The 27,548-nt window shown below is 35.0% G+C and overlaps 1 protein-coding gene across 2 annotated transcripts in view; it reads right to left on the bottom strand.

Moving 5' to 3' along the window:
- LOC148625374 (uncharacterized) overlaps positions 1–27,548 on the bottom strand; it is a 342,046-nt gene that overhangs the window by 18,719 nt on the left and 295,779 nt on the right. Inside the window, exon 5 of one of the 2 annotated variants that reach the window (XR_015919908.1) lies at positions 4,283–4,342. The exons of the other annotated variant lie outside the window; for it this stretch is intronic. The gene's annotated coding sequence lies outside the window, so the exon portion shown is untranslated. Of the gene's footprint in view, positions 1–4,282; positions 4,343–27,548 lie in introns of those variants that run through there. 2 annotated transcript variants of the gene reach the window in all.

Here is a 27,548-nt window from a genome sequence, read left to right as displayed (position 1 = left end):
TTTTAAACGGACACTTTGTAATTTTTTTTTCAAGTATATGTAATTAATAACATATAACAACCTTGTTTCATCAAATTAGCCAAATTTACGATTGTTTTCGTGGCGTGATTTTCTTTTATCAAAATAGTCCGATAGTTTTTTTGTACTTTTTTTCTAAGAGTGGTTGATTAATTATTTTCAAACTATAATATTAACGAATGAATGCCTTTAAAAACTTAATTTGTCGGAAAACTTTGGTGATGCGTGAACAAATTATGACAAAAAGAGAGCTGTTATTTATTCTCATTTTTAAAGAAGTCATGCATAAGCATGGGTGCTTCCGTGTTTGAGTAATTTAGCGATAATTTATCTAACAACGTGATAAATAATGGACAATATAGGCAACAAACAGGAAGCAACTGAAGTAAATGATATCTACATTACAAAGCAGTAACTTCCTGCATAATGAACTTGCCTCCAGAGATAAGGAAACTTTCATAGTATAACACATGGTGTTTTCAAATTCATACGTAAAAGCGTCACAGCTAAATAAAGTGGGTATATAATATGTACAGAGACTTTCATAATTCAGAGGAAATGATGCAAGACAAAATTCAAATTCAAAACATTGGAACAATACGTAACAAAGGAAAAGAGACGGAAACAACGAAAAATATTTTCATATCGAGTTTAATGACATCGATAAAAATACCGGAGCATCAATGTAGAAAGACAATTCAGAGACAACAAAATGCTTGTGCATGGCCAAAACGTGAAACACAGGAAACAGAGACAATCTATAAACACAATGTAAATAACACAATAAAATAATATTTGAAAACTTAGGATTAGGTAAATTAAACAGCACATATGAATAAAAATGACTGTATGTTTTTTTTTATTATTGTTTTTGTTTTTTCTTGTCAATGTTATTTAAAATCTTTTCAATAAGAAATATTATTAATTGACTAGAATATATTTGACTAAATACGGATTATTAGCATATTCGATCACGCGTACTTCTAGTAAAATACTATCGAACTTCCCGATTACTCTAAGAGTTCATCCACTGGTTCATCCAGAGGCGAATTCTACTCGCTTTTCAAGACATCCTTCAGTAATACAAGATTTGGATCACAAAATTACGCACCTGTAATCTCCATTCACTAATTGAATGTGGTATACCATTTCGAAGCATGAGAGATTATGCTCTTTTTGTAACGAGAATATTGGCGACGAAATCCATGCATTTTTCATTTGTGACAATGTCGCTGTAAGTAAAAAGCTTAAATAAAAATGTTTGGCAAAGTATTATTATGAGTATCCAAATTGCAAAAAATGGGTGGTTTTCTCTCTTTTTGCAATTAAAGAATTTCTGTGTTTACTAAAATATCTGCTATGCTATGATAGATTTATCACCCTTTGCTCTCTGTATGTATCTGTATTCATCTCGGTATTTATCATTGCTCATTTTTCTGTCATTTGTTTTCTTTATGTACTACTTACTGACCTCATGTAACAGATTTATGTATGTGTCTGCGAGTATATAATAAAGTGTAAAAATCTAGAGATTTCTGTCAGGTGTCGTTGATTTGTGGAAATGTAAACAGACGATGAAAACGACACAATTTTCAAGAAGAATTCGTTTATGTTAGTTAAGAACTATGAAATAAAACTAAGTCCAATGAAGTAAAGAAAAAGACAACTAAAAACTTTCATTATGTACAACACATTTTAATGCAAATGATTTACCTTTCATCTCACCTTTTATAAGCTGCTTGTAACAAATTCTGTAGACCTTAGTGGTGACTTTGAAAGTTATGAAAGTATTTATGGCATCATCGGATCCTTACTCTAAAGACAAACAGCCCCGTGCAGGTCCGGGTGTTAAAAGAATAGGCCTGCTGCAGCGCTAAGCTTGTCGTAAAAGGCGACTAAATAGTGCTCTCCCCACAGAGCCACTGGGATGTATGCCCCAGGTGGTGGAATGGGGTACCCCTGGCGTGTTACATGCTGGGGTTGTCAGGCTATAATACGAAAAACCTGACCGCAAACCATAGTGGTGCACCGTGTTGGGAAAGATGCCACGTTCCTTGCACGTTAAAGAACCCTGCTGTGGTATTATCCCCGAGTAGGAACCATAGGGCTCCGCCACAGGAGGCTAAATTGCCCGACATACCCACCTCTCTCTATTTCCAGTGGCAATCAAAATTTGTCGACCTCATTGTCCTTGTGTCCCATCCCTTTTTCATTTCATCACCATTTCATGTTCATTTCATCATCAATTTCATGTTCATCGTCTGAATATAGCTGAAATATTGCTCCTCGGACGTTAAACCCCAACAAACAAACAAACAAAACCAACAAACAAACTAAAGACAAACATAAGTAGAGAAAATCATTAGAATACAAATTTGTTTTCAAAATGACATTGGGCAATTTATACCACATTAAATAATAGTTTAAACCTGTAGTTGATTAAAAAAAGGTATCATTACGTAGTGCTTTTCATATTGGTGAGTTCATATCGGCCTTGCCTTGGGCCTATATAACTAAGCCAATTTGAAAATCACTACCTAAAATACCATATTATAAAATTGTCAAAAACCGTTATTGAATATTGTTAACTAATGTTTATATGAAACAAGGCGCTTATGTACTTACAGAGGAAACTTTTCAACACAGTTAGTACTGTCTATTATTGAAAACAAAATAAAACAGGATTTTAATCGTTGCCAAATATGATCCATACACCTTTTCCTTTTTATATATTACCTTGCATCAATTTCTGTAAATAAACAACATAATATCCATTACTTAATTTTAATGATATAATACCGATAAATACCCTTTTAGAATTTAGATTTGTCCTTTGTAAGTTAGTCAATAACAAACTTTGTTTGCAGGGGTAAATTATGCGTGGTACTGAATAACATATTTAAGTTAGTTTTAGTGTTTTTGTAGTGGCCGTTAACTTTTGCTGTTATATAAGTATATAAAGTTCCATCTAACTTATAACATAGTTGAAATATATGAACAAAAAGGATGCGTCATGCATTTGATTCGTCGGCAATTACGTACAGAGTGTCAGCATGTTTTGAAACATTACTCAAACCATTATCAGAATAATTGATTTTGTTGTAATCAGCCCACATAAAATGCATCATTTAGAGGATCTGATTTATTCTCTATCAATGAATTAGGAGGATGGTGTTAAAAGGAATGTCAATAAAACATGCAAATTGAAGATAAACACACATTTGAGTTTTTGTAAATGGTTTTTATTCGGTACGTAAATAATGATTAAAATAGTCGATCTAAACATATTCTATAGTACACTATGAAACCAAACAAACAAACCTTTTTAACAAGAGTATTTCAGTTCTTATATCTTAATAAAATGCAAAACCAACTTATTTATTTTTTTTATTCTTATTTTTAAAAGTGCGATTTATTTTTATAGCATATTTAGTTCTAAACTATGAACATCTCTCTTTCCCCATGCAGGTCCGGGTGTTAAAAGAATAGGCCTGCAGCAGCGCTAAGCTTGTCGTAAAAGGCGACTTAATAGTGCTCAGGGCCCTCTGCCCACAGAGCAACTGGGATGTGTGCCCCAGGTGGTGGAATGGGGTACCCCTGGCGTGTTACATACTGGGGTTGTCAGACTATAATACGGAAAATCTGACCACCAACCATAGTGGTGCACCGTGTTGGGAAAGATGCCACGTTCCTCGCACGTTAAAGAACCCTGCTGTGGTATTCGATAGGAGTAGGAACCTTTGCGCTCCGCCACAGGAGGCTAAATTCCCCGACCTTACCCATCCCCCTTTTTCCAGTGGAAATCAAAATTTGTCGACCCTATTATCCTTGTGACCCATCCTTTTTTTTTCATTTCATGTTCATTTTATCATTCATTTCATGTTCATTGTCTGAATATAGCTGAAATATTGCTGCTCGGACGTTAAACCCCAACAAACAAACAAAACAAAATTTAGATTACCACCAGAAAAAGGGAGGGATGGGTAGGGTCGGGCAATTTAGCCTCCTGTGGCGGAGCGCAAAGGTTCCTACTCCTATCGAATACCACAGTAGGGTTTTTTTAACGTGCGAGGAATGTGGCATCTTTTCCAACACGGTGCACCACTATGGTTTGCGGTCAGGTTTTCCGTATTATAGACCGACAACCCCAGCATGTAACACACCAGGGGTACCTCGTTCCACCACCTGGGGCACACATTCCAGTTATTCTGTGGGCAGAGCGCCCTAGCCCCCGGCTAAGGTTCTGAGCACTATTTAGTCGCCTTTTACGACAAGCTTAGCGCTGCTGCAGGCCTATTCTTTTAACACCCGGACCTGCACGGGGCTTATGGTTTTGTACATAACTGGTCCATATAATGCCATTTTTGAATGACGAAAAGGTTTTCATGTAGACGAATAGTTATAAATTGCCCCTTTTTATTTTGGTAAAATAAAAGCCAAGTTACTCTTCTACAACATTAATAGAATAAAAAATCAAAATAATCCAAAAATAATCTTATATATTAATAATTTTACATGAATTAGAAAAGGTAATTAAGGTAACCAAGATTCTAGCGGAAATAAAAATCATGGAAAACAGACAAAGACGAAAAAAGAACATTTAGTAACTAAAATAATACATACAAAGTAACAAAAGTAAATGAGTAACTCGGGCTCCACTAAAATTGACCTGATATTTAGTTTGTTTGTTTGTTTGTTGGGGTTTAACGTCCGAGCAGCAATATTTCAGCTATTTTCAGACAATGAACATGAAATGGATGATAAAATGAACATGAAATGAAAAAAAGAGGATGGGTCACAAGGATAATAGGGTCGACAAATTTTGATTGCCACTGGAAAAAGGGGGGATGGGTAAGGTCGGGCAATTTAGCCTCCTGTGGCGGAGCGCAAAGGTTCCTACTCCTATCGAATACCACAGCAGGGTTCTTTAACGTGCGAGGAACGTGGCATCTTTCCCAACACGGTGCACCACTATGGTTTGCGGTCAGGTTTTCCGTATTATAGCCTGACAACCCCAGCATGCAACACGCCAGGGGTACCCCATTCCACCACCTGGGGCACACATCTCAGTTGCTCTGTGGGCAGAGCGCCTAGCCCCCGGCTAGGTTTCTGAGCACTATTTAGTCGCCTTATACGACAAGCTTAGCTGCTGCAGGCCTATTCTTTTAACACCCGGACCTGCACGGGGCGACCTGATATTTAGTTGTTAATTTGAATATTCTGTAAAAATGACCCGAACCATACCAGATATGGTTCTTTTTGCAATTTTATAGTCCTTATTGTTCAAAATCTGCACGGTGAAATGTCTTTAAAAATTGTCAGAAGATGTACTACAATCAGTGTAATATTATGTACAAATTTAAAGAAATTTGAATTATCGGGAAATTTTGGGGCTACCCCAGGTCTACTACCTTAAATCATACGTTGTGTAAGAATATTTGTTACAAAGATATCGATGCTTGTGAGTTGTATGCTTTTAATGTTGATTAGCAATTTCGCTTCTGTTTTAAGCGAATTTCTAGCAAAACATTTTTGTACTTTTAATATCTTTGAACCAAAGGAAACAGCAATAATAATTGTACAAATTCCTTGGAAGTCATTCAATTTAACACGTACGTACTTAGCAATATTACACACAGAAAGAGAAACGGCATGAAGAAAATAGAAGAACTCGACACCTTTTTAGCCATAAATGCTTGTTAAAAATTTGAAAAAAAGAATCTTTATTTAATACTTTGTTGTTTTTTAAGATTGTTTGATTTTTTTCCACAATGTTGTTATGATGTTTTGCAAATATATTGAATGGCATGATTTTTTAATTACAATATTTTATCAAATACTAATGGAATCATATTTACGACTTTAAATCGGAAAATTAGAGTGGTTTTGGATAGAGATTAAAATGTCTTAACAATATTTTACCAGACAAGATATTTTATGAGAGTGCATTTATTAGTTCTCGGAACACAGTTTTTTTATTATCACATGAAACACTTTGTAGTCATCGTTGAGAATATTTCCTAATAGGACATCTTAAATTTTGATGTGTTGTCATACATGTTTAGAGAACCGATTGGTATTGAATGGTCACAATCAAGACTACAAAACAATGTTTGCAATTAAAAAATGATATTACAAAGGTAAAGGGGTATTAAGCTATGAATATTGCTTGAAAATATATATATTTTTGTAACATAACACATAAAAATTGGTAATACCATTGTAAAATAAATAAATATAAGGGGAAAATGTTTTGAAGCACTAGTACATTGAAATGACGTCATTTAACACAAACTGTTAAGAAATGTAAATTTTGTATTTTTTTAAATATAATTGCACCTACTTATGGAGTTTTCATATCAAAACTCATACGTTATGCCGGAGCTTGTCGTAACTACGAAGACTTTTGTACCGCTTGACGTCTTACATTTAGGTTTCTAAAACATGGTAATGTTGCTAGAAAATTGAAGTCTTCACTACAGAAGTTTTATGGTCGTTATCATGAATTTGTGGATCGTTACGGTGTATCCATCTCTACCATGAGAACTGATTTTTTCAATGTGTCATAGTTTTCCTTTCCTCTTTTGGCTATCCTGGACTTTTTATGAGCAACTCGGCAGGTATTTCTACAAAAGCAGACGGCGCTTACCCTACCGGTGCACCTGATCCATGGTACCAGTTTTAATGGAGTCGTCCAAGTTGCTAAAATACTTTTGTTACTCTATATGTATGATGTTTGTAATTTTGTTCTTTCTTTTGTGTGTGACTGTTTTTTCATATCTGGTCTTTGTTCCTGAATTACATTCATTCTTTTGATTTCCGCTAGAATAATGGTTTCCTTGATTACTCTTTTACACCCAGGAAACTGTATTCACACCAAAGAAACATCTTTATATTTTCACATAGCAAACAAAGTAATAATACGATTTTGGAGAAAAATAAAGGATCAATCAGTCGTAAATGACAAGAAAGACAAGAAAGAACTGACAATGTTGCATTGACGTCCATTCAGGAGCCACGAAAAATGATATCATATCTTTCCAACATAAAAAATGACTTTTATTTTTCATACGTGTTAAAGAATTACTGTCTGATACATCATCTTATAATTAAAAACACATCAAAGAACTGGAAAAAAGGCTCATTTTAACGAGAATGATATGCATTTGTCGTGTAACTGTCTTTATCGCTCTATCATGTTATTGTTTATTATTGTATTCTTATCAACTTGATAAATTAATAAATATTACCGAGTCCATTGTCTTTTAATGTGGGTTATGTTTTTTCTCCGTTTTGTTTTAACTAAGTTCACTTTTGTCATGATATTCTATCCCAACTTATGGCCCCGTACAGGTCCGGGAGTTAAAGGAATAGGCCTGCAGTAGCGCTATGCTTGTCGTAAAAGGCGACTAAATAGTGATCAGAAACCTAGCCGGGGGCTAGGCGCTCTTCCCACAGAGCAACTGGGATGTGTGCCCCAGGTGGTGTAATGGGGTACTCCTGGCATGTTACATACTGAAGTTGTCAGGCTATAATACGGAAAAACTGACCGCAAACTATAGTGGTGCACCGTGTTGGAAAAGATGTCACGTTCCTCGCACGTTAAAGAACTCTGTTGTGGTATTCGATAGGAGTAGGAACCTTTGCGCTCCGCCACAGGAGGCCAAATTGCCCGACCCTTTATCTAGTGGCAATCAAAATTTGTCGACCCTATTATTCTTGTGTCGCATCCTTTTTTCTTTATTTCATCATCATTTCATGTTAATTTTATCATCCATTTCATGTTCATCGTCTGAATATAGCTGAAATATTGCTGCTCGGACGTTAAACCCAAACAAACATAAACATAAATATCATAACTTATGTTGCGAGTTGAAGTTCTTTTGAAGTTCTCTTTCTAATGCAAAACATAATTTGATTATGTTAATGTTTCGTTGAAATGAATAGCTTATTTCCCATATTAAGTAGACCACGAGATTGAAATCTGTATAAATACAGCGGAGAAACATTTACAATAGTCAAGCATTTGATATTTTCAGTGTACGTCGATTTTAACTATGTATTGTGTATTCCAATCAGTCTGCAAAGGCAGTTGGTTATACTGGTTCATACTTTGTACTTTGTTCTGATATATTTTTGAATTGATTGAGTGTGGCTTGTAGGTGAGTTAATGTGTAGTTGAAGAAACGTTACAAATTTGTTTCAGGGGACTACATAGTATAAATCACATGTTTTTTTCGCTAACACTTACAAATTCCATTAACGCAGAATTTATGGGAAAAAGAACAAGCTGATAAAAATAGTTAAGTGATAATTTATCAGTATGAAGTGTCGTAGTTAACCATTTCTTTTTTTCACCTTCAACAAATAAGTTGACGTAGAGTCGGCAGCATATCCACACGCATTTCTGAGAATTATTTTATTCTTGTCTTTAAAGAGATTTTAAAATTATAGCAAGCAAGTTGTCACCATTATTATCTAAGGGTATTACCCTGTCTAATGTCAACGTATTTCTGCTATTGATTTTAAAATGTCATTTAGTACAAGACATCATTATTTGATACATGTGTCAGATAACCTTGTATTATTCATTTCCGTGCTTTTCAGTTGTACATTTGTCAGTAAAGGTTAGGTTTTGCAGCTATTTGTAGATGACTTCAGTTTATTGATTGATTGATTGTTGGGGTTTAACGTCCGAGCAGCAATATTTCAGCTATATTCAGACGATGAACATGAAATTGATGAGAAAATGTACATGAAATGATGATGAAATGAAAAAGGGATGGGATACAAGGACAATGGGGGGTCGACAAATTTTGATTGCCACTGGAAATAGGGAGAGGTGGGTAGGGTCGGGCAATTTAGCCCCCTGTGGCGGAGCCCTATGGTTCCTACTCCGGGAGAATACCACAGCAGGGTTCTTTAACGTGCGAGGAACGTTGCATCTTTCCCAACACGGTGCACCTCTATGGTTTGCGGTCAGGTTTTCCGTATTATAGCCTGATAGCCCCAACATGTAACATGACAGGGGTACCCCATTCAACCACCTGGGGCACACATCCCAGTTCCTCAGTGGGCAGAGCGCCCTAGCCCCCGGCTAGGGATCTGAGCACTATTTAGTCGTCTTTTACGACAAGCTTAGCACTGCTGCAGGCCTATTCTTTGAACTCCCGGACCTGCACGGGATAAGGTTGTATTTAATCATTTATATATCAACCATGTGGTACAGACTCGATAATGGAAAATATCTATAATTAGAAAATACAACAAAATGAAAATGCATCAAACAAATGTAAAAAGTCTTCACGTTGCATAAATATTGTTGATTTAATGTGATATTTGTTATTTTAAAACAAAAATGGCTCGAGTAACGTTATTTTAAGAAAATTAATTATTTGATTAATCGAAAGATAATATCTCTTAACTCGGTTTATTTTAAGATTGCAAGTAAGGTCTTTTAAGTGAAATCCTTGACACGTTTTTGTCTGGAATGTTAAACGTATTCAGATTTTCAATACAAATATGTGCAAAAACTTTGTTTAAACAATAGATTTGTATCCTGCTGGTGTTGTTGTTTATATTTTGCCGTCATCGAATTGAGAGCCCTTGTGTTATTATAAAAAAAAAGATGTTAGATGTGACATCTATGAATTGCCAGAATCAAATTTCCGTACAAAAAATGTAAAAAGTATTAATATTAGTACTATGTATTCCTTTTTTCAGTCATTATTTAGCTATGTCAATCCTCTTTTACGATTACAATGCATGTCATTGAGTACTCATATTTCAAACCGCTAAAACAACTGGGTGTACTTACGAAATGATAACTGAGAAAAACGTGCATTGTACATTATTAGAATAATGTTACATTCTCCAAAACACTTAGGAAAAACCGGTCAGATACATAACCACGAAGAACAAAACACAGATGATGAAGAAATAAATTGCAGAGTCATTGAATCCATTGATCACAAATTCAGCAGAACAATCAAATCACTGCAGTTATTATAATTTGTATTTTGGTATGGACCTTATTGCCAATTTCCCTTTACCATCACCAATGAATGTAATTTCTACTACGCCTGTTCAAAGCTAGGCATTGTGATTGTATTTTCCCTTTTATTAGTCCCCAACCGGTTTTTGCCAGAGTGGCCTTTAGTTTTACACACCGTCCGTCCGTTCTGTCAGTCCGGATAAAAATTGTTTGCTTGACCGCTTGCAACATTCTTATAACCAACTCTTACTTCTCTAGTTCCCTTACAAACAAAACCTTCCATACAAAAAAGTCACGATGCCTTCAGTTGCAAGTCAACAAACTTAATATATGAATTAGAATGCAGCTTATGCGGTCCAATATATGTCGGTGAAACACAAGAACGATTAAACAAAGGAATGTGCGGTCATCGTTCGGGAATAAATAGTATCAAAGTCCCGACAATTTATTAACATTTTAATCAACAAGATAATTCAATCCGCTCTATGAAAGTTCGTATTTTAGAAAAAAAAATTACCATCCTTCGAATAGTCCCGTTCTAAGTAAAAACTATCGTAGGGAAAAAGAGGAGTACTGGATTAGGTACTGCAATACCTTACGGATGCAATGACAACATCAAAAGCATTGGATACCTTTCATGCCAATATAACAATAGCATAATTGTGATGAATTTATTTGAAAAAAATCCAAGACGGGAAAGGAGTCATGGCCATCGCCACTATACGTCACCTAAGTTACATGATGTCTCCATAGATGGTCTCCTTCCTTTAATACAAAAACCTCATGAACTTCATCACATTAGAACCAAACTCTATTCTATACCTTTCACTCTACTACACTCCGTTTACAAAACAAGTCTTAACACTACTGTTTCTGGCCCCGTGCAGGTCCGGGTGTTAAAAGAATAGGCCTGCAGAAGCACTAAGCTTGTCGTATAAGGCGACTAAATAGTGCTCAGAAACCTAGCCGGGGCTAGGCGCTCTGCCCACAGAGCAACTGGGATGTGTGCCCCAGGTGGTGGAATGGGGTACCCCTGGCGTGTTACATGCTGGGGTTGTCAGGCTATAATACGGAAAACCTGACCGCAAAGCATAGTGGTGCACCGTGTTGGGAAAGATGCCACGTTCCTCGCACGTTAAAGAACCCTGCTGTGGTATTCGATAGGAGTAGGAACCTTTGCGCTCCGCCACAGGAGGCTAAATTGCCCGACTTTGCCACTAGAAAAAAGAAAGGATGGGTAATCAAAATAGGTCGATCCTACTGTCCTTGTGTCCCATCCCGTTTTTCATTTCATCTCCATTTCATGTTCATTTTATCATCCGTTTCATGTTCATCGTCTGAATATAGCTGAAATATTGCTGCTCGGGCGTTAAACCCAAACAATCAATCAATCAATCTGATGAAAATTGGGGAAGACCATATTTAACCTGTCTGCATGAAACACAACCAACATAAAGCTTTGATTAATTCCTGGAACAAATAACCTCTATGAACTTTTTTCAATTTCATTATTAATTGAAATGTTTTCAAGGAATAAAAAAAGACACATATTTTTCAAAGGTGAATATCATAAATGATCTTTCTATGGATAAAACATCAAAGAATAAAGTCAAACATATTTACTCAGAAGTAAGTTTCTGAAATGGATGGGATTCAAAGACTTTGAAGAATGTTTTGGTTTGTTAAACATGGTCATGTGGTATTTATTAATGTACGTTAGAAGGTCAAAAGAGCATTACCACGTAAATGTATCCATTATAGATTCTTTAAAGAATAACAAAAAATATTTGCTTATGTGGAGGACGTTATCGATAAAGTGACTTGGCAAGGATAATTCAACATTGGTAGTGCTCTCGCCTACACCTCAGAGTAATATCAATGTATCAAGTGAAACCACTTTTCCTACAATCTATTAATATTATTCCCTCTGAACAAGCAACCTTTAAATAGTAGAGTATATCAGTAACCTTAAATTAATTTATTTGTTTCAATAAGTATTTTTTTTAAACTGTGGTCATTTAAGCGTACATAAAAATAATATAATTAAGTGTCAGTTCATGTAAGAATCGGGCAGTGTGTGAAATATTTTGACATGCATGTTTCTGATGTTTTTTTTCCATTTGACTGATTCTTACAAAAACTCAATGGTCTTAATTGCTGTAATGGCAAGTACGTTCTCAAACCAACAGATGAAGGGGAAAACAATTCTACGCCATTCAAAGAACTATCCTGTAGTGAGCTTACGCATCTTCGTTTCTATAAATTACAGAACATTCATATATTTCATTATTTTTTGTGAAATTATTTCTGCAAGTACATTGTGTCATTAACGTTATGTTTTTGGCGCGAAAAATTCTTTGATTGTTTGATTGTTAGCATCCTCACCCCGGCTAAGGTTCTGAGTACTATTTAGTCGCCTTTTACAACAAGCTTAGCGGTGCTGCAGGCTTATTCTTTTGACACCCGGACCTGCACGGGTGAGAAATTCTTTGAAGTGTTATGATTAACATATCATATTTTCCTACAAAAAGTCGTTTGCAGTTTAAAGATTATAGTCTTTTTAGCGATTGCTTAAACAACATCATTTTGCAACAAATAACGAACAACATATTTTCTAGGATAATGGTACGGACTATTTCGAGTTTATGTGTACTTTTTTTTGTAGAAGGTTCCCCGAACTTAAATGTAGGGAAGTTATTAAAAGTCAGTCATTGGTATAACTCATCGATTAATATGTATGTGACACGGGTTGTACTGTCCATCAAAATAAACTTGGCATTCAGTAGTGGTGAAAAACATAACAAACAATGAATTAGATGTTGGTTTTTAGCACATTATGCATTTAAACACTTATAAAAACGTAAATATCACCTCCCTAGTTGTGTGAGCCTATCTACAGTGACAATTATCACTGCAAAAAACCTGCTAACCAATTTACGACCAAAAACGGAATTTATAAAGCAATTTTGCATGCTGTTTATCGATAATGCATAACATTTCTATGTTCCTGTCAATAGTCGCGTACTTAGGTATATAGATAATTGTAAACGGCGTAACCTGCAAAATAAGTTCTAGATCAATAATTTGTATTATGTATCACACTCTTTCTATAATGTGCATGGTTCATTGTCTGAATATAGCTGCTCGGACGTTAAACCCCAACAAACAAACAAACAAACTGAATATAGCTGAAATATTGCTGCTCGGACGTTAAACCCCAACAGACAGACAGACTTTCTATAATGTGCATGGTTCATTGTCTTATCCGCTTATAATCATATTTTGATTTTGATCTTATTGAAGCACGTATTTGATTAATTCGAATATAATGATTTCATAAATATGAAAGAAGTCATATACCGATATTTTAGTTCATTTCCATTATGTTTGATTTTATTTTCTAATGTCTTTATTTGACTCCATTAAAAACTGCGAGTATCTACAACGTCATCATTAGGGTAAGCGTTCTCTGAGTTTTTAGAAACATAAGAGTTTTTTGTAAGCATTACGAATCCTGCGTTAGCACTGACATGACGAATAATAAATAATTTTGAGTGGGTTTATCATTAATAGTTCTGTATTGTCTAGTTTCGACAGTTGTCTTTTTACATTTAACGTAATATTGAGTGACTTTAAAAAGTGTCTGAATTAGGTAAGTTTTCAGATAATTCAGGGTTCGGATTAGATAGGTTTTCGGATTATTCAGCGTTCGGATTGGATAGGTTTTCGGATGATCCAGGGTTCGCGTTTAATAGGCTTTCGATTATTCAGGGTTCCGCCGTAATAGGTTTTCGGGATAATTCAGGGTTCGGATTCAATATATTCGGATTATTCAGGGTTCGGACTTAATAGGTTTTCGGATGATTCAGGGTTCGGATTTAATAGGTTTTCGGATGATTTAGGGTTCGGACTAAATAGGTTTTCAGGATTATTCAGAGTTCGGATTACATAGGTTTTCAGGATTATTCGGGGTTCGGATTAAACCGGTTTCACTGTATTTTCGAAGTAAAAAGGGCAAATATCAGTTCTTTATCAGTTAACTGTTTATGTCATTATTTTTTCAACTATAGTTCATTATTATTATTATTATTATTATTTTCTATTCGCCATTTTTTTTTGTATAAGTTGACGTAAGTCTTGATACGCAGGAATTCTTCCATCTGAAAAGATGAAAAAAATACCAATATGATTATCAAGAACGACAACGTAACACTGTGCACAATGCAGAAGTATTAGTTTATCTTATGCGTAATATTTATTTCTAAATAATTTGATAACATCATGTTCAGGCAAGCTATAATTGCGTCTGTTTCACTGATACGAATCTTCAATAGCATTTTGGAAAGGACAAATTCACATTGCTTTGTTGAATCTACAAGTTTTACTTTGGGGAAAAATTGTGATATTGACGAACGTTTATAAAGTTCCTATAGAAAAGAAACTGTTTCGTGTTATAACACGTGCACTATTTATGAAGAAAAAACTTACTGAATCACTGCAGGATTTCTCTTCATTTTTTTTTATTCAAAAGTCAATAAACTATATGAACGAGAACTGTGACAAACTTTATATATTGTAAACTATATCATGTTACAAGAAAAATGTCTATTTCATTGTTAAAACATTTTTCAATAATAATGACCCCGGGTAATATTCTATAGCCTAATTAGAGCTGTATTTTCTGGTTAAATGGGTTGGTTGCAATCATTCAGAGGCAAGTGGGTAGTATAATTTGGTCGACGTTGCTAAGCTTGGAATTTGATAGTACTTTATAATTGGATTTTTATTGTTTGCTCTAATTTGTTTCTTTTAAGACCACAATAGGTAAATTTCATATAATGATGGGCACACAAAATAAATCCACTGTGTGCAAGCAGATCTAATTGTATCATGTCCCCACAGTGGCTTACGGTAGTATAAACTATGAACTGTATCAACATGATTCTGATTCAGGTATTTACACTAAACAAGTTTTTGTAATGTGTATATCTAAAGAGTAATCAAGGGAACCAAGGTTATAGCGGTAATCAAAAGAATGCAATCCAGGGACAAAGACCCGACATGGAAAACAGACATACACAACAAAGAACATAAAGTAACTAAAATCATACATACAAAGTAACAAAAGCAAATGAGCAACTCGGACTCCACTAAAACTGAGAGCATGTACCAAGCGCACCGGTAGGGTAAGCGTAAATATTCTAAAAGTATTTAAAAATGCAAAACAATCATCCCAGTGGTCTATTTCAAAAAAGTAATTTCTTTAAAATAAGTCCTAAACATAATATTTACGTGAATAACTTTCTAGTTATTAAGGGGAGACGTGATATTCAAATCCATGTGGATTTCTTTTTCTCATTATTTATGTCATTATATGTATTCCACTTAGGTAAATATTGTATCCAGATAAAGATGATACAAGAAGCAGTCAAAATAAAAGCTAAATTAAGATAAAAACAATATTATGTGTACAGCACAGCTGAGACGAATGAAAAATGGCTAAACTAAATTGTATTAATTTTGTATTCATTTTATTTTCCAAGTGAGCTAGGGCGCTCTGCCCACAGAGCAACTGGGATGTGTGCCCCACGTGGTGGAATGGGGTACCCCTGGCGTGTTACATGCTAGCTATAATACGGAAAACCTGACTGCAAACCATAGTGGTGCACCGTGTTGGGAAAGATGCCACGTTCCTCGCACGTTAAAGAACCCTACTGTGGTATTCTCCCGGAGTAGGAACCATAGGGCTCCGCTACAGGAGGCCAAATTGCCCGACCCTACCCACCTCTCCCTATTTCCAGTGGCAATCAAAATTTGTCAACCCCATTGTCCTTGTGTTCCGTCCCTTTTTCATTTCAACATATTTCATGTTCATTTAATCATCCATTTCATGTTCATCGTCTGAACATAGATGAAATATTGCTGCTCGGACGTTAAACCCCAACAAACAAACAAACAAATATTTTCCAAGTTTATTAGTGACTCGAACTGTAGATAGCGGATACTTAAGAATATTATTTTCAATTCAATTTATAATTTGATTTAAAACCAGATTTTTTATTTTAAAAAAAGTCAAAATATGTTGATTTTCCTTACAAAGCTACATTGCATAATCTAACTTGATATTTGTTGTATGAGGAACGTGTAGCATTATTTCCCCAAAATGTCAAAATTAATTGAAAAATTTAAAAATATAGCAATCGAAAATCAACCACAGTTGTGGTCTCAAAGCCTTTTAGGGATGTCATATTAGAACACGCGTTTAAACGCAAACTAAGAGCTAAGGTATACAGTGCGTTTAGGTTACAAACCACCAATTCAACCAATGAGCATTTGGAACGTACGCAAAAATAGTCCTACGCAGAAATTACCCCTGTTCCTCATAGTGCTGTGAAAAAAGTTCTCATCTTATTTAAAAAATTTAAACAGTTTCTGAAAGGAAAAACATTTCTGTACATTTTATAGGTGCATTTTGCTTCTTGTGATGTGAAGCCTAATCTCCATAATGATTTTTAAATATACCCCTATCTTGTGAAAACACTGGGATTTCCCATGCTATTTATAGACCCTTCACTTCCGGTGACCAGTACTGCACTGCAAGTCTGCTAACCCCACATGCCATTCTGAGGATTGTGAGCTGACATATGTAGAATCATGCTGATATATAGTCCTCTGCAGGTTAAAGTTAAGGTAAAGTCCAGAGAAGCCATTGAATATTGTGAAATTAGCATAGAAGCCTATGGGAAGTGGAATTAGTGGCTTTTAGCCTTTAAACGCACGATTTGAGCATTCGTTGAATAAAACGTGAATAGGTGTGGTTTATATGTTAGAGAAAAAAATCTACCGGGATGAAATTGTCAGTCCAAGGCCAATGAACGGCGAGAAAATCCTCATACCACAAGGCAGGCTGCAACTGGCCCCAAAACATCATTAATTTTTCGTGCGTTTGGAGAGCGTTTTGTGTGCGTATAGGTATCGTGCGCGTGGGAGACTTGTAGGTATTAAGGATTGTAACACTATTTCAAAAGTAAATGGACCTACTTTAAATATAGGTAAACAACAGACTTTAAGATAAGTGAAAAAAATTAAAATTAAGGAATACCTAAAACCGTACCAAGTACAAAAACAAGAATTGAAAAAAAAAAGAGATTGTAAAATCTTGCGAGTATATTAACAATACTGACTCCTGTCTTAACCTATTACGTCGTCAAGGTAACCGTTGATGACTATGCAATGGCTTCATACTTTTATTCATTAAATTTCTAATTATCTTTTCGATATTTTAATACTCGGTATCAACCGTACATATCCATTATAGAACAGGCGCCAATCATCTTCAATTTTGATGAATCGAGTTTTCTTTTATAATTATTTTTCTCCAAATTTTATTTCAAAAGCATTCTTTATTGTGTTCATTAACTTCAAATAATCACATTATTTATCTGAAATTACAGCAAGAAAAACTGAGATTTACATTTTTCCGGTAATCTTCATTTCCCTGAATAAAATGAATTGATTTTTATTGATTTTTTTTTTCAGGGAGATATAATACATCTATAAACAAAAGTAAGGATTGATAAACATATTCACAAATTGAACACGTTGAAGGCAACCTGAACCAATTTATAAATATGGATTGACCATTGTTTGGGTATTGGCGTCTTGAGTGTTTTTCATGCAGTATCTGTATTTGAAATTATAAATAAATTAAATAACGACACAGACAACAATCTGCGAGTATAGGTACTTAAATAATCCAATCCCTCTCAGTAACGGAGCAATCGGAGATCGGCAGAATATAACGACTGAATTATTTGGTTTAGAGAATAGGCAACACATAGTTAGTGATAATGTACATACAATCTGGGTTACTTCGTTGTGATCTTAAACACGTCTATTGTTAACATAAATAAAAATAAGCTGATATCGCCATTTAAAATAAATATCTACTAAGTAATAGGAAAAAAAAACCACCACTTCTTTCCAGTTTTCTATTTTCTCAGTTTCAAATATTTGTTCAGTTTCTAAATACTAAAATATTTTAAGCATTTGTACTTCTGTTGTGGCAATATGGGGATTCATCCAAATACCAAAAAATAATCGAAAGTTAAAATCTAAATTTAGTGTTACAAAACGAGTGGTTGTGAAAAAAAATATCACCAAACTGCTGGAGAAAGCCATTTTGATTCTTTCCTTGTGAAAGAAAACATTTTGAGTTATGATTAATTTTGATGTTATGGATTCCACTAACAACACATATTTTTATTTAGCCCATTCAGTTATTTGTTAAAAAAGATTTATGCATCTGAATTTTATATCACAAAGAAATAAACATAAGTGGTGTCTTTTTGTTACTGCTGAGTGTATTAAATATCGCGTTTGAATGATATTTACGGAGTTTATTACCATTTTTTCTTGCCTTAAAGCCTTAAAGTCGCCTGGATATAGCTGAAACATTGCTGCTCGGGCGTTAAACACCAACTATCAATCAATCTTGTCTTAAAGAGTTTGATGTACGAGATAATTGTTAGTTACATAAGTCAATAGGATGGCTAATTATGTTGTAGGTAGGAAAAAAGGCTTCTTAAGAAATGTGTGTTAATATCCTTTTTACGGAGGTAGACCTAGGGTAAGGGACACAACTCTTGAAATCAGTAATATGTTTGCATCACATTCAATTTCACTTAAGCCTCTCAAGCTTTCATTTGAATCAGAATAAAATGAATCCAAGTTAATTAGATGCTTACATAAGATTTATGTTAAATGCTGAATACAAACGTTCCAATGATTTTTAATAGTTGTGTCCCTTACCCTAGGTCTACCTCCTTAAAATAAGGTAAATAATAGCAGCAGCATATCTTCGATTGAAATATTACCAGTTTTATAAAGACCGGCAGCCGCGTCCTTATCTTTTGCTTTGTTTATGGACGTAATATTTTATTTTTATCTGTAGGAAATGTTGATTACAACCATGCTTTTGATCTGTAAAACATTGGCAATTATTCGTAGCGTAAGAAATAAATCTCCATTTTCACTAAAATAATACAAAAAGAACGAAATTGGAAAAGGGCTCTATGTTGCTACCTACCTTTACCTGAATAATCATGACTGTTGTCTGCAAATCTCGTTGCTGAGAATGTGTTTTTATCAATTTTATTCTGTTTTCAAACCCGTTTATAATTGCCATATTAGGCACAATTTAGAATATATAGTAAAACCTTGTTAAGTGTACCAGTGAAGATTGGTCTATCAATATTTTAATGTTTTATTTTTCATTAGAAAGTGATGTAAGCTGACGGCTAATGTTTGTTGTTTGGGAGGCATGATAAACAGAAACATTTAATTGGAATACTTTTTACTGATTTTCAAGAGAAGCAAGATGCAAGAAAATTTTGCCGTTTTCATGGATTAGACATATAAAAATATAAATGTCAATATATCCTACTGGGGTCCAAAACAGAAAGAAGAGCTGTGGATTTCAGTAATGGGATATATTTTTCCATGCTCGTAAAGGTGCCTAAAGATATCTACAATAAGAAAAAATTAGATAATATAGTGCCTCCAAGATGACAATAAGACACAGGAATCGACTTATTTATCAAGTTTAATGCTCAAGGAATAAAAAAAACATTAAATGTTCAAGAAATGAAAAACAAACGGTCTTTTTTTCTTGAATAGGAAAAGACAAACAGTTGCTATATAAATTTATCTCGATCGAACATTTGCTACGTACGTGTTTAGAGTTTTGACCACAATTATAAGTCTTGTCTTTAAAAATTTACATGGCCCCGTGCAGGTCCGGGTGTTAAAAGAATAGGCCTGCAGCAGCGCTAAGCTTGTCGTAAAAGGCGACTAAATAGTACTCAGAACCCTAGCCGGGGGCTAGGGCGCTCTGCCCACAGAGCAACTGGGATGTGTGCCCCAGGTGGTGGAATGGGGTACCCCTGGCGTGTTACATGCTGGGGTTGTCAGGCTATAATACGGAAAACCTGACCGCGAACCATAGTGGTGCACCGTGTTGGGAAAGATGCCACGTTCCTCGCGCGTTAAAGAACCCTACTGTGGTATTCTCCGGGAGTAGGAACCTTAGGGCTCCGCCACAGGAGGCTAAATTGCCCGAACCTACCCACATCTCCCTATTTCCAGTGGCAATCAAAATTTGTCGACCCCATTGTCCTTGTGTCCCATCCCTTTTTCATTTCATCATCATTTCATGTTCATTTTATCATCAATTTCATGTTCATCGTCTGAATATAGCTGAGATATTGCTGCTCGGACGTTAAACCCCAACAAACAAACAAAACAATAAGCATTTACGTGCATTAATTGAACAAAAACTTTATTTTCCCATGACCTAGAGAAGACAAACGATACGTGGGATCACATTGATTGCATATTTAAATTAATTTCCGGTTAATGTATCGTTCAATGCACCGTGGCGATAAAGAATGCTTTCATCGATATTCTTTCGGGTATTGTATAATCGGGTTTAGGTAGGCCGTCGCCGTAAAAACGTAAAACAAAATATTTTGCTGTGAACAAAATAGACATTTTTATGTCTGTCAGATATATTTACCTTACTGACGTTTTATATTTAGCCAAAACCACTTCATGTTTGATACTGCAGTAGATGACATTCATAATATTCAGACTTTTAATTTGTTTTCTATTCTTTGGGATATTAATTTGCATCTTATATGTTTTATTAACTGACAAGTATGGAGCTATTGTACGGAAAGCAAAGATAAACAAATGCGCGTTCAGTATTGAGTGTATGAATTATTTTTCCACTCGAGACGGTTACTTTCAACATGTTCGCTGTAGAGAGTGGAGAAATAATTTAAATCAAGAGTAGGCTGAAGGAGAATTGGTTTCTCCCATGAAATCTGTAGAAACTTGGAAAATGTAAAATGGCAGAAATACTTTAATCACAGCCAAGTTTTAAAATATCACGTACATTTTTAATCATCGGCTTAAAATGGGAAAAACGGTAATACGTATACTTCTTTTTCATGGATCTGTTTCACCTAACTTTATCTGTTCTTGTTTTTTTTATATAAGGTAGAAAACAAATAATCTGAAGTTGTAATTTCAGTTTCTGTACAAGAAAAAAACATAGAGACTGGATTGCATTTTCTTTTCTTGCTAAAAAACGCTCTGCTGCTAAATTAAAGGAAAGATTACGGAAACATAAGAAACGTATAATTTTACAAGTACCGAAATATATGTAGTAAGTATAGGGCACTTTACTTGAAAATTTATGTTGTTACATCATATCATTGACAGATCTTTAAAACTGCTAGACTTGTTATAGATAACGCACGCAGTTCTTGTTTTATTCTTTGTATGTTCTTGGGTTTATCACTCCTTGTTATTCTAATAATTATATCTTATTGTACAATAGATTTTTTGTTGTTGCTGTCTTTTTCCGAAATAATTGTTATTGATTACTCAATATCTCCTGGACTATATGTCGGTTAAACTAGCTTAAACTTGGAATTATTAATCTTTGTTAGAAAGAATGTTTTCCCGTTCAAAGGGGGTAATTAAAGAGTATTCTAGCGGGAATCTTTGTAAGGGACAAAGACCAGACATGGAAAACAGACATGCACGACAAAGAACATAAAGTAACTAAAATAATACATACAAAGTAACAAAAGTAAATGAGCAACTCGGACTCCACTAAAAACTGGGAGCATGGACCAGCTGCACCGGTAGGATAAGCATCCTCTGTTTTTTTTCTAGAAACACCCGTCGGGTGGCTTATAAAAAAGTCCAGTTCGGGGTAGAGGGAAGAGGAAAGAAAAATTGTATGATACTTTGAACAAATCAGTTTTCATGGTGCAAATGGATACATCGTAAGGATCCACGATTTCATGATGACGACCATAAAACTTCTGTTGTGATGACTTCAATCTTGTAGCAACATAACCCTGTTCCAGAAGCCTAATAGTAAGAAGTCTAGCGCGGTACAAATGGTCTGTAAGTTACGGCAAGCTCTGGCATAATGTATGAGTTGTGATATGAAAACTGCATACGCAGGTGCTGAAGGGATGTTGCCACAGATGAAAGGAAAGTTGACAATTCTGAATGAAACGTCATCACGTTTGTCGTAAAGTTTGGTCAATAATTTTCCTTTACCATCAATCTCTAAGTGTAGTTCGGGATAAGAGTTTGACATCACAGTGTCCGTAGTATCTTTTATCTCAAGTTCTTTGGGGTAGATGCGGTGTATCAAATCCCCGAAACTAGGATTGTTTAACGATAATACGCCATCTATATAGCGAAAACTGAGATTAAAAGATCTAGCTAAACGATGTTCATATCAGCTATATATTCAGCATCATAAGAGTGAAGGAATAGGTCAGCAAGTAGAGGAGCACAATTTGTTCCCATTGGAATGCCGACTGTTTGTTGAAAAACGCGTCCACCACACTGAACAAATAAGGTGTCGATTAAAAATTCCAGCATTTTGAAAACATCTTATTCTGTATATTTGGAAGATGATTTGGAATTATTTTTATAAAGTATGAGGAATCTCTACCAAGAATTATATATTTGTATCTAGGTGTACCATCTTTTTTTTTTTAGAAACAACGATGTATAATGCTTTTGAGTCGGGATTTTAACTGAGTATGGGGGATAGAAGTATACAGTGTTGAAAAATCATAGGTTTTAATGCTATTATATTCTGATCATAATCTTGCATTGAGGGTTACCAAAAGCTCTTTCGAATTTTTCAGGATCCACAATGAATTAATACCACTAGTAACAAGTGTTGTGGTATGGAGACCCTCTTTGACAGCTGTGAGTATAGAAGTTAAGTTTTGGAAGAGGTTTGGTGGTATATTTAGCAGATTCAGCTATGTAACGTAGCATGATGTTTGTATGGATTCTTGTGAAGTTTAGGAATCCAGTATGTAGACGGTAAATCACAATCATCGTCTTTGGTAGAGACCAAAAGAAGATCGCACAGATTAATGGTTATCCACTATCTTTGGAGAGTGTAGTGGCAGTATGTCTTAGCATTTTCTACGTTTACCTCTGATAATAAATGTCCCGTGCAGGTCCGGGTGTTAAAGAATAGGCCTGCAGCAGCGCTAAGCTTGTCGTAAAAGGCGACTAAATAGTGCTCAGAACCCCAGCCGGGGGCTAGGGCGCTTTGCCCACAGAGCAACTGGGATGTGTGCCCTAGGTGGTTGAATGGGGTACCCCTGGCGTGTTACATGCTGGGGTTGTCAGGCTATAATACGGAAAACCTGACCACAAACCATAGTAGTGCACCGTGTTGGGAAAGATGCCACGTTCCTCGCACGTTAAAGAACCCTACTGTGGTATTCTCCCCGAGTAGGAACCATAGGCTCCGCCACAGGAGGCTAAATTGTCCGACCCTACCCACATCTCCCTATTTCCAGTGGCAATCAAAATTTGTCGACCTCATTGTCCTTGTGTCCATCCCTTTTTCATTTCATCATCATTTCATGTTCATTTTATCATCAATTTCATGTTCATCGTCTGAATATAGCTGAAATATTGCTGCTCGGACGTTAAACCCCAACAAACAAACAAACTGATAATAAACATTTGATGTAATACGTTTTGCAGACAAAAACAATGTTGTTTTGGGCTTTGTCTGCTGGTACGACAAAATATGTGTCATGTACAGTAGACAATATTTTTGCTACATCGGGGTTTTTGAAAACTGATGTAGCATTGATACTCATTGATCTACTTAAAACTTTCGTTCGTTTCCAAATTAAAGACCTCACGGCCTTTACCCACTCTGACAGATAATCAATGTCTTCTTGTTTTGGTTTGTCCTTGGAATACGGGGAAAATGCATGCGACTTGTAAATTTCCGGGTGGTGATTAATTTTCTGAGAGAGTTCTCATCCCATTTTACATTTTCTAAATCTTCTACCGATTTCATGGGAGAAACCGATTACCATTCAGCCTATTCTTGATTTAAATGATTTCTCCACACTCTATTGTAGATAATTAAGATAATCAACATGCGAGCCTTATAGAGCATGTTTAAATAGAGAGTTGAGAAATAATTTAAATCAAAATGACTCATTACTGATTGAATGATATTTATCATAAAATGTAAACCTTCAACTAATGCTAAAAATAAATTAATGTTAAAGGATCTAAAAGATATTTACAAAGGTCACTAAAAACGGATCTTAAGCGTTGTCTATACTTTTTTACACGATAACTTTTTTCCAATCCTTTCAAACCAGCGATGATTATAGCCATGAAAATAAGCTTATCAGTAAAATAAAAAGTTTTAATTTAAGATATGCATTAAAAAGTCTAGAATAACTAGCACTCAGTATTTGAGTCTATTTCAAGAATCTTTGAGGCTATAAACTAAATCCAATTCATTTTTACAAGCACCATATGAATAAATAGTGCATTTATGTATTGACAGAACTTTCTATATTACGTTATCTGACATGCATTTACCTGATATATTTAAATACACTATAAATATGTTCATTTTATTTGGAAAACCTTCCACTATAAAAAAAAATAATAATAATTACATATGTGATGGTCCTGTAAAACATATACAGTGAAAACGTGTGTCTAAACCAAACCTCGTTGCAAGACTAAATAGGTCAAATAAATCAGCAGGCCCAATATCTATGAATATTCATTGCCAGTTGTTTAATCTGGTCTCTAATCTGGTTGGATCCCTGGTCAACATCTGAAGCGACCCAAAGATCGCTAAAATGTACCTCTTTTAAAAAATGTGATACACATATCTATGTGTGTTTTTGCTTGTATGAGAACGGGCAGTTTACATTTAAAGATGAAAATTTAATGATTGGTTAGATAGCATTGAATTTATGTAATATTACCCAGTTTCCAATTCAAATACATGGGCTCGATACAATTGATTATAAAGGTCATATACATTACAAGGGCCCCGATATCAATATATAGCCATTGCCAGTTGTTTAATCTGGTTCCGGGTAACCAGTTGTTATATTGAATACAATCGAGTCATCATGGTTACGAAAGACTACGTAGTCATGTCAAGGGAACCAAGATTCTAGCGGAAGCTTAAGTCACTCGAATTTTAGAGCATATCGCATTCGTGCCATTTCGAATATTGAAAGTAAGCCAAAAATCAGTTACAGAGTATATTTGACGATTAGCTACTTTGAAAACTTTCATTTAAAGTCCCTTTCTATCAGTTTAAATGTATTTTTAACCATTGAAAATTGAATACCTGTCTAAACCGAATCAATTCTAAAGTCCAAAAAGGGGTTCGGGTAAGATAGATTTCAATGTACTAATTAAGTTTGTTCATATTCAGAAAGATTGAGTTTTGACAATAATGATATAAAAGAAAGGAATAAATATGACGTTCGATTGCAATATTCATTCTATTTAAAGCTTGTTTAGAAAACGTGTGCATGGGTAAGGTATCATCTATCTGATTTCTTAAGGGATGATAAATAAAAAGTCAGCGGCGGATCCAGAGGGGTGCACGGGGTTGGCACCCCCTTTTTATTGAAAAAAAAAATGCCATGTCCATGTGTAAAATCAAACAATTGGCGAACAGTGCCCTAGTCCCCCTTTTTTCTGAGTAACCCCGGCTGGCGACCCTTCTTTTCTAACTGTCCGTATCTGCCCCTCAAAAAGGGACAGTTCAATAGTTTGAGTAATTATATAAAATGGCATAATATTTGAAGGTCAGTAAGTAAAAACAACAGCAAAAGTAAATTACAAAGATTTTATCGGAGATAAAATGCTTAAACATATTTCTCCCATTAATAATTGTGTTATTGTCAACCAGGGACTCAAATAAAACGTACAGAATATGTGTTTAAACGAATACTTCAATATGGATATCTATATCACACATTATGTACTTTTATTTCATATCATTTTATGTTGATAAAATTAAAGTCATTTCATTTTCCTTATATATATTTTTTTTCCTTGTGCATATCTAATATGAGTTTATTCATTTGTGCGGCTGAATGCAATTGTGCTTACATTGACAACTTACTCTACATCAAGCTCCAAAACAACGTCTGACGTTCAAAATAAATTCTCTCTAGACGCTGCAGCCAGTCCTCTTAGAAAATGCAAGAATTTTGCATTGTCGGGAAAAAGTGAATTATCTTACGCGAAGTTATCCGATGTCAAACGACGTTTGATTTGAGTAATGTCCTAGAATTTCGGAAGCCATGTATGCAGCGGATAGTTGGAGATGGAACGAACGAATGACGCTGCGTGTGGGGCTTGATTCTAAATAGACAAATAGTGTTTGTACGTAGTCATTTGTGTTCTTGTTGTTGTTGGCGACTTTTTTCATTTTTATTTTTTAAAACGTCATGGAATAAAATAATCACTTCGCCTAGACTACAATTTTTTATCAGATAAAATTTCAAAAGATACTTCCTACTCCGAGTCTGTTACCATTACGTTTAATATAAAGAGTTTTTCAGAGCCCAGACAATAAATAATTTAATAGGTACAATGATTGTTCAAGTAATATGTAACTAAATTCACACGTAAGACAGATCATGTCATATTTATTTCATAATGTGTATGATTTTCTATTGGAGATAAAAATGCACTTTTGTAAAACGGGCTTATTAGTCTGTTATTGTATATTTTCCGGTCTATCGTCAACAGTATAATAAACTTCATTTAAAAAGATCAGCAGTATAATAAAATTCCTATATACCAACTTAAAGTATCGTGTTAAGTGTATAAAGTGTGGTAAATGAAAAAGACAAATACGCAGAGATTGTATTACATTGTCCAGGTATTTATACACTGAAAACACCAAGACAACACAGGAAACAAAAGTCATCACTGGGAACATCAGGACAAAAGGAACACTGAAAACACCAAGAAAACACTGGGAACAACAAGTCATCACTGGGAACACCAGGGCAACAGAAACATAAGACAACACTGGGAACACCAATACAATACTGGAATATAAATAAAACCCTGGAAACAACACCAAATCATTACTGGGAACACCAGAACAACACCAAGAACACAAGGGCAACACTAGAAACACCACGACAACACAGGAACACCCAGATACCACCAGGAACACCAAGGGAACACAAGGAGTACCGATACAACACCGATAACATAAAGACAACACAGAGAACAGCAGACAACAGGACAACACTGACAACATCAGGAGAACACAGGGAACCGCACGTAACGGGGCAACACTGAGAACATCAAGACAACATAGAGAACTCCAAAATTAAAACACAAGAACAACAAAACATTATCAACAACAAAATTTTAAAATCACACATAACATCGAATCCCGTTAAAACACTTAGGTATACAGTGGCTGCATTTGTTCTAGGTTAAATTTTATATGTAACAGATCTTTGATTGCAAAATAAAGAACATGCTTATAGCTATATTAATAAAGGTTGGGTTTATATTGTGCAATGACAATAGTGTATTTTGCACATTAAGATTCTAGCCATGTTTCCATGTTGAATCTAGTCATTAACTTAAAAATCATGTACTGCAA

The sequence above is a fragment of the Perna viridis genome, chromosome 2, assembly GCF_037379345.1.
Source record: "Perna viridis isolate PV_CMFRI_1.1 ecotype Kerala chromosome 2, ASM3737934v1, whole genome shotgun sequence".
In the NCBI taxonomy this organism is placed as follows: domain Eukaryota; kingdom Metazoa; phylum Mollusca; class Bivalvia; order Mytilida; family Mytilidae; genus Perna; species Perna viridis.
The sequence above is the reverse complement of the archived record's forward strand: the minus strand, read 5'-3'. Positions and strand labels throughout refer to the sequence as shown.